The sequence below is a fragment of the Rhinatrema bivittatum genome, chromosome 2 (assembly GCF_901001135.1).
Source record: "Rhinatrema bivittatum chromosome 2, aRhiBiv1.1, whole genome shotgun sequence".
Lineage (NCBI taxonomy): Eukaryota > Metazoa > Chordata > Amphibia > Gymnophiona > Rhinatrematidae > Rhinatrema > Rhinatrema bivittatum.
In genome coordinates this window covers 493,030,075-493,043,177 of record NC_042616.1, presented here as the reverse complement: position 1 = coordinate 493,043,177, position 13,103 = coordinate 493,030,075, and positions in this window count along the sequence as shown.

Below are 13,103 nucleotides of genomic sequence, written 5' to 3'. Positions count from 1 at the left end.
GGTGCACACCCTGTGACTGGTGGACTGTGTCTCAGTGATCTTTTTAAAAGTGATTTTGATTCTGTTTTTTTCTTGTCCAGCACAGCCTGCAATGTGTCCCTGTGCTGGGTAAGGCTAAGAAGAGAGAAAACCACATATTCCAATTCACTCCCATTGGTTGGATGATGGCATCCCTGGTTTTTTGGGACTTTTGGTGTTTTTGTGAAATCTGTTTTGGGAGGGGGGTTTTCTGCCCACCCTTCCTGAGGATCTAAACCAGACCAACGTAGAACCTGCTAATCCTAGGTCTGTTAGTGGGGCGAAGAGTAGATTGTGATTTATTGCATTGAAGGCATTGTATTGAGGTCAAGGAGTATTAGTAGAGCTGAATATCCCTGGTCCAGACAGAACAGGAGTCTAATTTGTTTTGGCACATAAACTCACAACTCCTAGTGCCCTACTGCCCTGGAAGAATAACCGCCCCCTGATTCAGAGAGTCCACGGCAGGGTTGGGTGAGACTTTGTCAAGACTCAACCCTGAGATTGAGTGTGATACCTATCTTCAATGACAACACTAGAAGAGGGGGCTACAATAGCATTTAGACAAACATATCAGTGAGAGAGCTGTAAAAGGGTAATTCATACGATTACAGTGTCCCTTCTCAAAAGAGCTTACAGGCTGAGCTTGAACACAAGGAATTTAAATGACTTGCTCAGGTCACACAGTTAGTGATGCTCAGAGTGAGGGCAGAGTTGCCAGAATCACAACTCAATCACACAATGCTGCCAGCCCTGTGTATTCGAAATAGTGCAGTTTAAATGCATGTTATAGTTCTTACTGACAGTAAAGAAGCAAGTAACATTTTTACCACGTCGGGGCAATAACAATACAAGGCATCACACGAAGCAGCATTCTTCCCTCTTACCCCAGACAATTACTTCTGGTCTCCCAGGAAGAAAGCAGGGTGGTGCATGCTATACGAGAAGGCGCGGAAAGACTCCAGCTTTGGCGCCTAATAGTATTAATCACTTGGCAGCAGACTGGAAGCTAAAATACTATCCTCATTGTTTGTTTCTCAAAGGATCTGCATACTTCCCTCCCTTCCCCCAACATACACACACACACACACACACAGACACACACACACACACACACACACAGACATTCTCTCTGTTTTTCAATCCATCAAAAAAATCCAGCTTTTCTCTGCAATCAAGACCTGAAGGAGCAGCCTTGACCTGGATGGATACACATTCTCAGTAAGAACTGCAAGATGACGATCTGATTCTGCTCCTGGTGAGGAGCCAGGAAATAGGCGACTCCTCCTCCTGAAGATCCAGTAACTGAGTCCGCCTGAGCTGTGCACTGCACACAGAGACCCATCAATCCCTGCATGGCATCCTGCTCCCCAACACCAGGGATATCTTCAAGGCCGTGGCATCATCCAGGGCTTAAAATCCTGACGTCAGTGCAACCCACAACCCCCATGCCCTGAAGGGGGAGATGAGCCGTGCCCTCCTGGGATCAATGCCAGGATGGTGCGCTTCTGCAAATGGAAATATCTTTCTTGGCTACAGCTGAATTAACATGCTGACAAACTCAGAGCCCTCTCTGCCTTTGCAAGCACTCGAGGAACAGGCATTGTAGAGGCAGAGGATTTCTGTACAGGGAACTCCTTGCAAGGCGTATTATTATTATGAAATGATGGTGTTAGGCCTGTGCATAAATACACAGATACAGACTTTCCTCAGTTCTGTGTTCAGTGGGTGTGTGTTCCTGAGCATGTTTGATAACTGGGGAATGCACCTTATGTAACATAATTCTTTGGGGGGTTTTGGCCTGGCAGTTTCTGCCCGCTTCTTTGGGCTTCTAGCTCTGTTGGTACCGGGGCTGAAATCTGGCAACATGAGCCTTTAATCGCATCTTGCCATACATTTTCTCCCTATTCTTATATCAGCCTCGCAAGGCAGCCCAGGCATGGCAGCAAAGGTCCTCGGCCAGGGCCCCACAAGCCACAGCTCCCTTCATAATCCAGCTACCGTGGGCCCTAATTCTGGCCACTAGGTATCGTTATTGAGTAATGGCTGAGACTCTCCTCCACCCCTCTCATGTCCTGGGGGTTGTGAATGCTGCTACTGCCACACTCCCAGTCCCAGTCAGCTTAAAATAAAACCCAGGTCTCCTGCTCAACACCATCATTGAGCCACTGGACCAGCCCATCTAATATGATTTATTCTTTGTGGGAGTGGGTGGATTAGGTGGTGAAGTTTCAATTTCAGATACTACAGAGGAAGCTGAACTGGGGATGGGAGAGGGAGAAAGCATTTTATGGAGAGGGGTGGGAAAGTTCCTACTCTATTCCTCCCCACCTTCCCTTAAGGTCTTGAAATCAGGAAATATAAACTATGTAACTCACTTCATAGGGTAGTACATCCAAAATGGTAAGGATGTAATGCCACAGTAGCTATATTAACACATGCTCCACAGTGCCTGCATAATTCAATTCTTGTATAACTTCTCTCAGAAAATGAGATGGAAACTGCTGTAAAGTTCCAGGGAATCCTTATGAGACAGTGTGTCCCTCTAGAAGGGACCTGCTACGCACTCATAATAGGCCAGAAGAATGTACCATCTTTCCACCCAGGACCCCTATTGGAGGTTGCTGCGATGGACCAGTCCAAATTTTTTGTTAGTGAGTAACCCCTACGGGTTTAATCAAAAGAGAGCTGTGAGAGCTCAAGAGAAGGAGCTTTTTATCACCTTCTCTCCTGGATTACGTCTGCAGGCTGCACGCCTTAGTGTTAGATTGTTGGTGTCCATACAGAGAATAACTGCTAGCTCACTTCAAGAGCTGGTGAGCTGGTTCTCCCCTTTTTTGTCTTTTCGTTTTGGAAGGAAGATTGTTCTATCTTTCCTTCCTGAACTATTCCAATAGAGAAGTTGGGATAACGGCAGAAGTAGCCCAGATGCATTTGAATAGAGAGCACAGAGAGAGAGAAAAATGATTCCACACTACCCATTTCAACTACTAGGCAGGCTATGAATACAATTAAAAATAATATTTTGTCTGTATGTGAATGCCAGAAGTTGAAAAAATAAGATTGGAGAGTTAGGACTGACAGCACTGAACGAAGATGCAGACATAATAGTAAGGCCTGGGGTGCCAATAGTTTGGGGATTTCAAAATCCTGCTGGCACAAGGTCAAGAGTTCTGTGCCATAGCCAATGCTGCCAAAGGGAATGTTGTGATAGAGCCACTACCGCTGGTAGGAGAAAATGCTGTGCTGGAGCTGCCACCAGTATGTAAGTTGGTGCATCTCAGAGACCTGGTATAAGGATGATAACCAATGGGACACTAGTAATATCAGGGTACAAATTATATCGAAATGATAGGCTAGGTCAAATTGGTAGAGGAGAGGTGCTACAGTTAAGGGTGGCATACGATCTAACAGGATATAAATCCTAAAGGAAATAAAATATAATGTGGAATCTACATGGATAGAAATTCCCTGTGTGATAGGGAAAAGTATAGCTGTGGGGATATACTGCTGTCCCCTTGGCCAGGATGAAGAGTGTTATCATTTAGACTAAGGAGTTAGCAATCTGTTGTAGGAGCTGCTAGGAATTAGCAGTCTGTTAGGGTTTGCTCCTCCCAAGGGGAGGAGTTAGCAATCCTGTTGAGCTTTGCTCCCCCAGAGGGGAGGAGCTAGTAATCTCTTAGCGACTCTGTTAGGGTTAGCAGTTTGTTGGCAAACTGTTATAGAGTTGCTCCCCAGAGGGGAGAAGTCAGCAACCATATAAGATCTGTTCTTCCAGAGGGGAGGAGTTAGTATCTGTTATGAATCTCTGCACAAAGTGGCAACCTGATATACGAGAGTTCCCCTGAAGGGAGGTGTTGGCCATCTGAATGGTTCCTGCTAAGAAGTAGCAATTGGTTATGATACAGTTCCTGAGGAAGGAGATGTTAGCAACAGTTGAGGATTAGACTGCAAGGTAGCAGTTTGTTGTACTCAGCTCTTGAAGTGTGAGAGATGAGCACTCTAATGTAGAATGGTGAATCCTTGGGCCGATGGCAGATGACAGCACCCTCAGGAGGATATCATGAGAGGGACCACCGACTAGACTGGAGTATGGAGACAGACACAGATAGTTCTTTATTAGACAGGTAGTAGAACCGCCAGAGGTGGCAGTAGTGAGCTGATGTGCCCGGCAAAGGCTGAAGTCCCTCAAATCCTAGGACTGCTATCTCCGAGTTTGCTGAGCTGTAGAGAGAGACTCATAGATAGTAAGTAGACAGGGTATGCTGGATAAATAACCAGAAGCAGATGATACACTCACATAGATTAATAAGAAGGCTCAGTAGCTGGAGAGAGTTAGGCCCATGAGGAGCGAGTACCTGGTTTCAGGGACAGCTCTGAGAGAGAGATGGTAACTCACAGTTATCTATCTCTGTAATGGTTTCTAGGCAATAGAGAATAGTTAGTATATTCAGGAACAGGAGCCTCTAGGCGAGTACTGGTTCCTATATGCAAACTGAAATAAGAACTCACAATATCTGTATATGAAATAGCTTCTGAAATAGAAGAGAGTCTTTGGAGGGTTTTAGGAACATGGGCCCTCGAGGAGCGAGTACCAGTTCCTATCTGCAATCTGTAATAATAACTCACGATCTCCATACCTGCAATAGCGTCTTAGACAGAAGAGAATCTTCAGAGTTCTAGGAACATGGGCCCTCGAGGAGCGAGTACCGGTTCCTATATGCAACTGGAATAGAAACTCACAATATTCACGTCTGCGATCGCTTCTAGGCAATAGGGAGACCTCTGAGCATTCAGGGACATAGGCCCTCGAGGAGTGAGTACCATATCCCATCTTAGCAATCTGAAAACAAGAAGAGAGAGCGGGGCCCCCTAGGAGCAGGTACCCCTGGTAAGTTCGAGGAGGCAGAGCAGCAGAGAATGAAGCGAGTCGAGATGATCCCCGCAATCAATCCCTTGCTAACTCGATTCGTAAGCGTAAGCAAAAACCTTTTATGTTGGAAGCGGATGATGTCACTACGGGGGGACACCCCCGAGGTTCGTGCCCTTGCTGGTACTAACTTTGGAGCGCGCGTGCACGCCCTACGTCATCAGGAACATGGTGGATCCACAGCGTTAGGCCAGCCCAGGGACTCCGGGAAGAAACGGCAAGAAGCCGCGGCAGCAACTGTCCATCAGACCTGAAGGGAGTTGCCTCAGAGGTAGAGAGGGTGGAGCGAGGGCAAGAGCAGGCACAAACGCAACAAAGAGACAGACAGTGAAATGCTAACAGAAATTAGGAAAGCTAACAAATTACAAAAGTCATGGATGCTGTTTATAAACACCATCTTGGAAGCCCAGACGATATGTATTCTGGAATTTTCTCTAGGTAGAAATCCTTGTCTTTGAATACTTTCAGGGACATCCATTCTTCCTCACAATGATGACAGCTTGTTTTCAGCTACTGTGTCCCTCCTGCCATACCATATATTGTTTGTTGATAGTAGCTCATATTACTGGGTGCTCTCCTGGCAGGTCTTTGTAAGCCATTCACTTGATGCAATTATATATTTCTTGGCACACCCACTTTTCATGCCGCAATTCAGTCACCGCCATAGCAAGCAGGGTAGGAGTAGTCTCATAGCTCATACACCAGAAGTCTCATGAAGCATTCATCTGGGACCAGGCTGGCGGTTTCTTCCCTCTTGTCCAACCTGGTTCCACGCAAAAGGTGGTCAGCAAATCTTGGGGGCTGGGTATGTTGGACAGATCCACATCTTCCTCAGTAGTTCTGCCAATGATGTTATGAACATCTGCCCGCAGGTCTTCCTGCGAGCAGGCTCTCACTTACCTCATGCTGCCTGCTTCTCCGATGCGGCATGGACGCCGCCGTCGGGCCTGCCTACATGGCCGGAGGCCGCTCATCAAGCCACCCTTCGCTGCGGTCGGTACCGCGGACTTCCCAGTGTCCATCTTCGTGGCATGGAGCTGCCGTCGACGTCATCTTCTCTTCGCGGCATAGAGGCCACAAGCCCTGGGCGCAAGTAGCGGCTGGAGCTGCCCCCGGGGCCTCCTGCAGCGGCTGGAGCTGCTGCCGTCATCGAGGCCTGCCTTCCAGGCCAGCCCTGCATCTCTGCATACAGACGTCGGTGCAGGCCGCTGTCCACGGTCCTGTACAAGCTTCCTGCTCCTCCTAGGCGCCGGCGCGTGTCTCTCTACAAGATTTAAAGGGCCAGACACAGGAAGTGTGCTGGCCCCACCTCTGATTGAACTTCCTGCTCCAGCCCTATAAAGGGCTGCTCCATCTCTTCAGTCTTGCCTTGCATCGGAGTTACTTCTCTCTGGAGGCTCCTGCCTGCCAGAGCTCCGTCAGGTCTTCTTTGTGGAGCTCCTCTTTGTTTCGTCTCGGCATGTCAAGTTATGTCTTCGTGCCTGAGGTCCTCGTCCAGGTGTCCTGGTGTTCGTTTCCTGGTGTTTTACCTCCTGGTGTCCTGCCCTCTTTGGTGTTCACGTCTGTGCTCCTGAGCCTTCTGGTCCTGTCGGTCCTGCTCCCTCGGATGACATATTTCCTGGGTTGGAGAGGCCTGCAGGTGGACTGGTGTCCTGAGCTCCTGAGCAGTCTTGTCCTGCCAGCCGTGTTGGTGCTTCGGATGACATCGGCTCCGTTGTCGAAGTCCCACCTCGACTGGATCTTTCCTGCGCTTGTCCTGCTTCCAGCGTGGTCCGTGACCAGTCTCCTCGGGCTGTGTAGGGCACGCAGTGGGCCAGGGTGGTCCGCGACTCAGTCCCGCGGGTGAGCTGAGTAGGGCGCCCTGAGAGACAGTGCCAATGTCCTCTTGCCTTGCGTCTTGTCTTATTTGGATTTCAAGTTCCTCGTCATGTCTGTGATGCCATCGCATCAACCCTAGTCTGCCATGTCTTCGTGTCAAGGCCCGTCTGCCCTCGACATCAGGCCAGGCCTGCTGCTCCATGCCGATCCAAGTGGCAGGTCCGAAAGGGCTCGGAATGGTCGGAGGACCATTCACATTCCAACATCATTCTGTTGTTGGCCTTGGGAGCTTGCAGGCCTGGCACAGGGTAAGATTGTTTGCCATAGCGGATCACGCCATCAACCCTCGGTTCGGTCCTGGATCCGTCTGGGGTCGGGTTGAGGCCCAAGGGCACACTAAACACCCCGTCACGTAACAGAGTGCAAGGCCTTAGAGGCCGCGTTTCTAACAAATGATACACTGGCATAGGCCCTGCATGCGATGCCACCAGGAAATGGTGCTGTTAGCTGTTGACCTGGTCTCAATCACTCGACTAGAGACCATCCAACCAGGGGCCTGAGGTAGCAGAATCTTTGGCCGGGGATCCCATGGGCAACACCAAAAAAATCGAGCAGGGTTTCCATTTTTGATAGGCTGTTGTGGGTGTCCGTCTTCAGAATTCTTGTACAGCCACTAGTGATGGACACTCATTCTGGGACTGCCGCTGTCTCCGTAATGCACAGCAGGCTACCGCGCTCCTCCTGGTCCTGAAGCTGCAAACTCTCTGGTGTTTTCCTAGGCATACATGCACCCGATCGTGCCCTACTTAGAAGGCCAGTGGCGGGAATGGGACAGGGACACCTTCTGATGACATCACCGCCAGGGACCTATTTAAGGGGCTCTCCTGTTCCACCTCCTTGCTTTGGCAATAGGTCAACTACTCCTTGGTAGCTCCAGCATCCCAGCCCTTCTTTGGATCCTGCCTTGTGTTCTGCATGTCTGCCTCCTCATGTCCTGGTCCTCTCCTCGTATTCTGCCTCTGGCCTTCAGTCTTCTCCTTTAGTCTTTCCCTTTGTCTGCTGTCAGCTGTCCTGTGATCCCGTCCACCTCCCCGTGTTGCCTCTTGGACTCCATGTCTGACTTCAGTTCTGGACCTCAACATTGCCTACTCTCTGCTTGCCTCTGACCTCAGACCTCTCTTTGCTTGTGACCGAACTCCACCTGTCTTGGACCTTTGATCTGTATCTTGACTCTGACTTGCTCCACCTGCCTGGCAAACTTCAGCCTGGATCAGGAAATTGTGCCATCTCTGCCTGGTGAGCATCTTCACCTGGACCACTACCTTATGGTCCTCCAACTGCCATTAATCTTCGCCCTCCACACTCTGGATGAATCCAGCCTCTCCACTACACTGGCCTGTAACTTCCTCATCTCCACGACTCTCCAGCAGTGCAGAGGCCCCTACCTAAGACCAGCCGTCCCCAGCATCAGAGGGCTCAACCTAAGGGGAATGTGGGTTGGGATTGGCGAAGCTCCAACTGGGCCTCTGCTTCCGCTAGCTCTGCCTGCCAATAGTGAGGACCTGTGGGGCTCCTCCCCACAGGTAACTCCAACTCCCCTTCGGCCCAAGGGTGCACTTCACCAGCACCTCTGGGCAGGCCTTGTCCACCTCTGTCTTTCTGCTAATCTGCTGTACTTTAGCAGTCCTGTCTGCCCAAGAGACGGCAAAGATTTCTTCTGCTCTTCTTTACTCATAGTGCTGTTAGTGCACAAGAAATGAGTTTGTCACATGATTTTTAACTGTAGGTTGTCCGCCCCGGGTGACAACAGGGGGAGGGGTGCCATTGCTGCCAGCATATAGAAAGGTCCCACGGTGGCACAGAGAAATGACGTGCTAGTGGGTTTCTCACTCCACACCAGCAAAGGCAAGGTCCTGTGGCAGAAGAGGCCAGCAGCAGATGAAGAAGTAGCCGTGCGATAATGCCAGTGTTTTCCCGGAGCCAGTGGCAGAAGAAGATGCCCTGCAGTGCCGCCGGTGTTGCCCGGAGCTGGTGGCAGGAGAAGAGGCCCTGCTATGCAACCAGCGGCCGAAGAAGAGGTCCAAAATGTATGTGAGAGAGTGAGAGACTGGCCCTGTGAGAGTGAGGGCTAGTGAATGAGAGGGTGTATATGTCTGTGTATGAGAGGAAGTGTGTATGTGTGTATGTATGAGAGGGTGCCTATGTGTGTGTGTATATGTGTGTGTATGTATATGAGAGAGTGAGTTTATATAAGAGTGAGTGTGTGTGTGCCAGTGTATATATATGAGAGGATGCCTGTGTGTGTGTGTGAATGAGAGGGTGCCTGTGTGTGTGTGTGGATGTATATGAGAGAGTGAGTGTATATAAGAGTGAATGTGTATGTGCCAGTGTATATATATATATATATATATATATATATATATATATATATATATATATGAGAGGATGTCTGTGTGAGTATGATAGGGCGCCTATATGAATGGGGTGTGGGGGTAAGAGACAGAGGGAGCATGTGTCTGTATGTGTGTGTGTGTTACAGAGGAATCATGTGTGAAATATACAGAGGAAGCAGTGTGTATGTGTGTGAGAGAGAGAAAGAGAGATGGAGGAAAAGTGTGTGTGTGTTTGTATCACACACACACACACACACACACACACATTCAAGCTGCCTCTGTCTTTCACAAAGCTTGTATGTGTGTGTGTGAGACAGAGGGAGCATATTTTGTTTGTGTTTCTGACTGTGAATGTGCACCCCCAGTCCATGACAATTTCAGCATGACAGGTATGGAGAGCGGGGGATTTATAAAATCCTTATTAGTTTTAATTACTGGGTGTTAGTTGATGTCTGCTGTTTTTGAAATATTGTATCGATGTTTAGGAGATTTTAAAAAATGCGTACAGGAGCTACTAATTATTGATTATTCTATTCATCAGCTGTTTTGAAATTTATATTTTTTAGTTTAGTTTTACTATTGTGATTAATTTATATTTTTTGATTGTATTGTTTTGAGGAATAGTGATTTTCTACTTTTCCATTGTTGCACTGCATACAGAATCTGGCTAGTGATTTCCAGTTCAGTTTTTGTCTGCATGTGTGTGTGTGTGTGTGTGTGTGTGTGTGTTAGTGGTGTGAGAAACACACACAGAGGAAGTGTGTGTATGTGTGTGCGTATATTAGCATGTGAGAAAGAGAGACTGAGAAAGTGTGTGTGTATGTGTGTGAGAGAGAGATAGAGGAAGCATGTGTGTGACTCTCTCACACACACACAGATGCTTCCTCTGTCTCTCACCAAGCATGTGTGTGTGTGTGTGTGTGTGTGTGTGAGAGGGAGCATATTGTGTGCGTTTATGCATACCCCTAATCTACAATCTTAGGATGACAGATATGGAGAGCAGGAGATTTTTAAAATCCTTATTAGTTTTAATTATTGGGTGTTATTTGATGTGTGTGCTGTTTTGAAACATTTTATTGATATTTAGGAAAATTTAAAAATTATATATATGGGGGGGAGGGGGGGTTGCCAAAGAAGAATTTGCCCTGGGTGCCAAATAGTTTAGGTACGCCACTGAGTATAGTGAAAATCCAGTAGAGGCTCATAACAGACTCCTGGATTCACTGTCTGGATTCTTCTCTGAATGGCCCAGCTAAATCCTAGAACCAACTAGTACAGTTTTCTGGCACAGAGGTTTATTTATTTATTTATTTACAAAATTTATAGTCTGCTCCCTCATCAGATATACTGTTTACTAGGTCATACCACTAAACAGGAATACATAGGTAAGGAAGGTTTCAGGATTTAAGTTTTTGTTATGTTTAGGGGTGAATTTTAAAAGAGTTGCTCGCATTAAAAGGTGAGTATCTGCGCCGAGCGCAAGTGACTCATATTTTAAAATGGTCCAATTATGTACGTATATGTGTGTATGCGAGCGACCCAATGAGTGGGAAAATGGGGCGGACTTAGGGTGTCAGGACCATTCTGGGGCGAGGCAAATATTTATGCACGTAAAACTGTATTTTAAATCCGGCAGCCATAGTGTGCAGTGGGCTGTTAGCTGAGCATATTTACTTCTGCCCTTGATGAGGTGTAAGTCTGAAGAAAAACTTGCTTTAGGACAAAAACCACTTAGTGAGGGGTCTGGATAAACAGGGGGGGGAGGGCAGGCTAAAGAACCCGAGAGGGTCTGGATGACCTCGAAAGAAACTGGGCAAACTGGTGGACTAATTGGTCAACTGTGAATGTCCTTTATGTGAGCATATTTCAAAATTCACTTTCCTGCATGTGGTAAAGCTGACAGATTTGTAAGGAAGATACTTGAATTACATTTGCTTGAGTAACCGCTTAAAATTAGTAGCATACATATGCACGATAGGCATATTTTAAATCATACATGCACAAATGTGTGCACAATTGAAAATTCTTGCGTATGTACACTCATGCATACATGTGCTACAAATCAGGAGACCAGGGTTCGAGACCCACTGTCGCTCCTTGTGACCTTGGGCAAGTCACTTTACCCTCCATTGCCTCAGGTACAAAACTTAGATTGTAAGCCCTCTGGAGATAGGGAAATAGCTACAGTACCGGAATGTAAACCGATGTGGTATCTCGGATCGAATGTCGGTATATAAAAATAATAAATAAATAAATGTGCACATGTATGGGTGCCCACGCACGCGTTTTAAAGTTACTGTCCCTGGGTTTGGGTTGGAGGAATATAAATCCAGGGAAAAGGGTCAGAATCTCCTGTGTCACCACCCTGTTTATGTCCTGCCTTCTATTGTCTCCCTCTGACACTCTAGCCTTCTTACATATTCTTAGCCAGGGAGTTCTAGTGATAAGACTGCACCAATATCTCCTCTCAACAAAGGGGAGTGCTGGACAGTGCCAACTTGCAATTATACAGTGGGTTACAATAGGTTCATTTATGAACCTATCTACGCACCGTAGGGAATGGCTTCTTGTTCCCCCATCCACCTTTCTTCAGGGGCCATATCAAGGCATTTATATCTATTTATCAGGTACAGCTCTGTGAATATCATGTTTTAATGCCTAGTTGTGCACTATAGGTACTCTACAGTGTAACCAGGGGGAGCAGGGGGAGGAATATTTTTTTTAATATAATTACCTGTTCCCTGGGGAGCCTCTGGTTGGGGTTGTCATAGCCCAGGAGTAAAGAGGAGCGAGGCTGGGGTGTCCCAGCACTGATATAAGTGCTGGCAAAAAAAGAGAAAAGCTCTGGGTAACATAGGGGCCTCAGGGGAGGGGAGGAGATAATCAGCTGATGCGCAGGCAGCTACCAGAGTTTCTTTCCTCTCTCCATTCGGCTACAAAGGAGTAGGACTGAAGAGAGTGAGCTAAGAAGAAGCAGAGCACCCAAGGTTTTTATTTTCATTTTTACAGTCAGAACTGCTAACGATAAGAGCTCTGGAAAATTCCTGCTAGTGTGTAAGTAAATGTGCTAGCCCCCACCTTCTCGTATGCACGTACTGAAAAGATACTGTGAGGAGGCTGGTGGAACAACATATTTGAGTTCCCCACTGATCAAGGAAATCCAAACCCCATCCAGATGTTTAATTAGGCTCAGAAATTTCCAAAAGTTTATGTTTATAAATAAGTGCAAAGAAGGGGGGTGTTTATGGACTAACTATAGATTAAAACTTGCTCTAAATCACCCTTGGGAACTATTTAGTCTGAGGTCATCCCTAGAGTACTGATTTCACTAAAGGATGGGAGTTGAGAGGTCAGTCAGTTTGGCTTTGATCGAATGAGTGAGCAGAAGGTGTCAGACCTTATCTCTTCAGAGACTGCTCAAAAGTGCCAGAAAATCACTGAAGTTGAGCACAAAGAGGACAGGCATACCCTTCTGTGGAAGAGTTTTGTGTGACTATTATTGTGTAGCAAAAAATTGAGATTGGAGTCAACGGTAAGGAATAAGTTCAGAAAGTCAGTTACTTGTTAAAATTTTGGTGGACACATGGGATCTGAAGTCCACCTTTGATAGACAGAGATTGAGAGAGAGAGAGAGAGAGAGAGAGAGAGAGAGAATGCTTGTCATGAGATGGATTTATTCCTATGCTCTCATTCTCATTGAAGTACAATTTGAGATCTCTCCTTAGCTTAAATACTGTATAGCTGAAAAGATTAAATTAAAATGTTTCCTGAAGAGAAACAAATTATAAATAAGAGTAACATTATCTGTGAAAGGGGGTCACAGGTTTTAGATGCCAGATTCCTTAATATTGAAACCTGTGTAATAAGTTACAGTGTGGATTTGAGAATAATTCTGAATCTAAGAATAATCCTTGATAACAAGAAGGAGAATGCACAGAATTTAG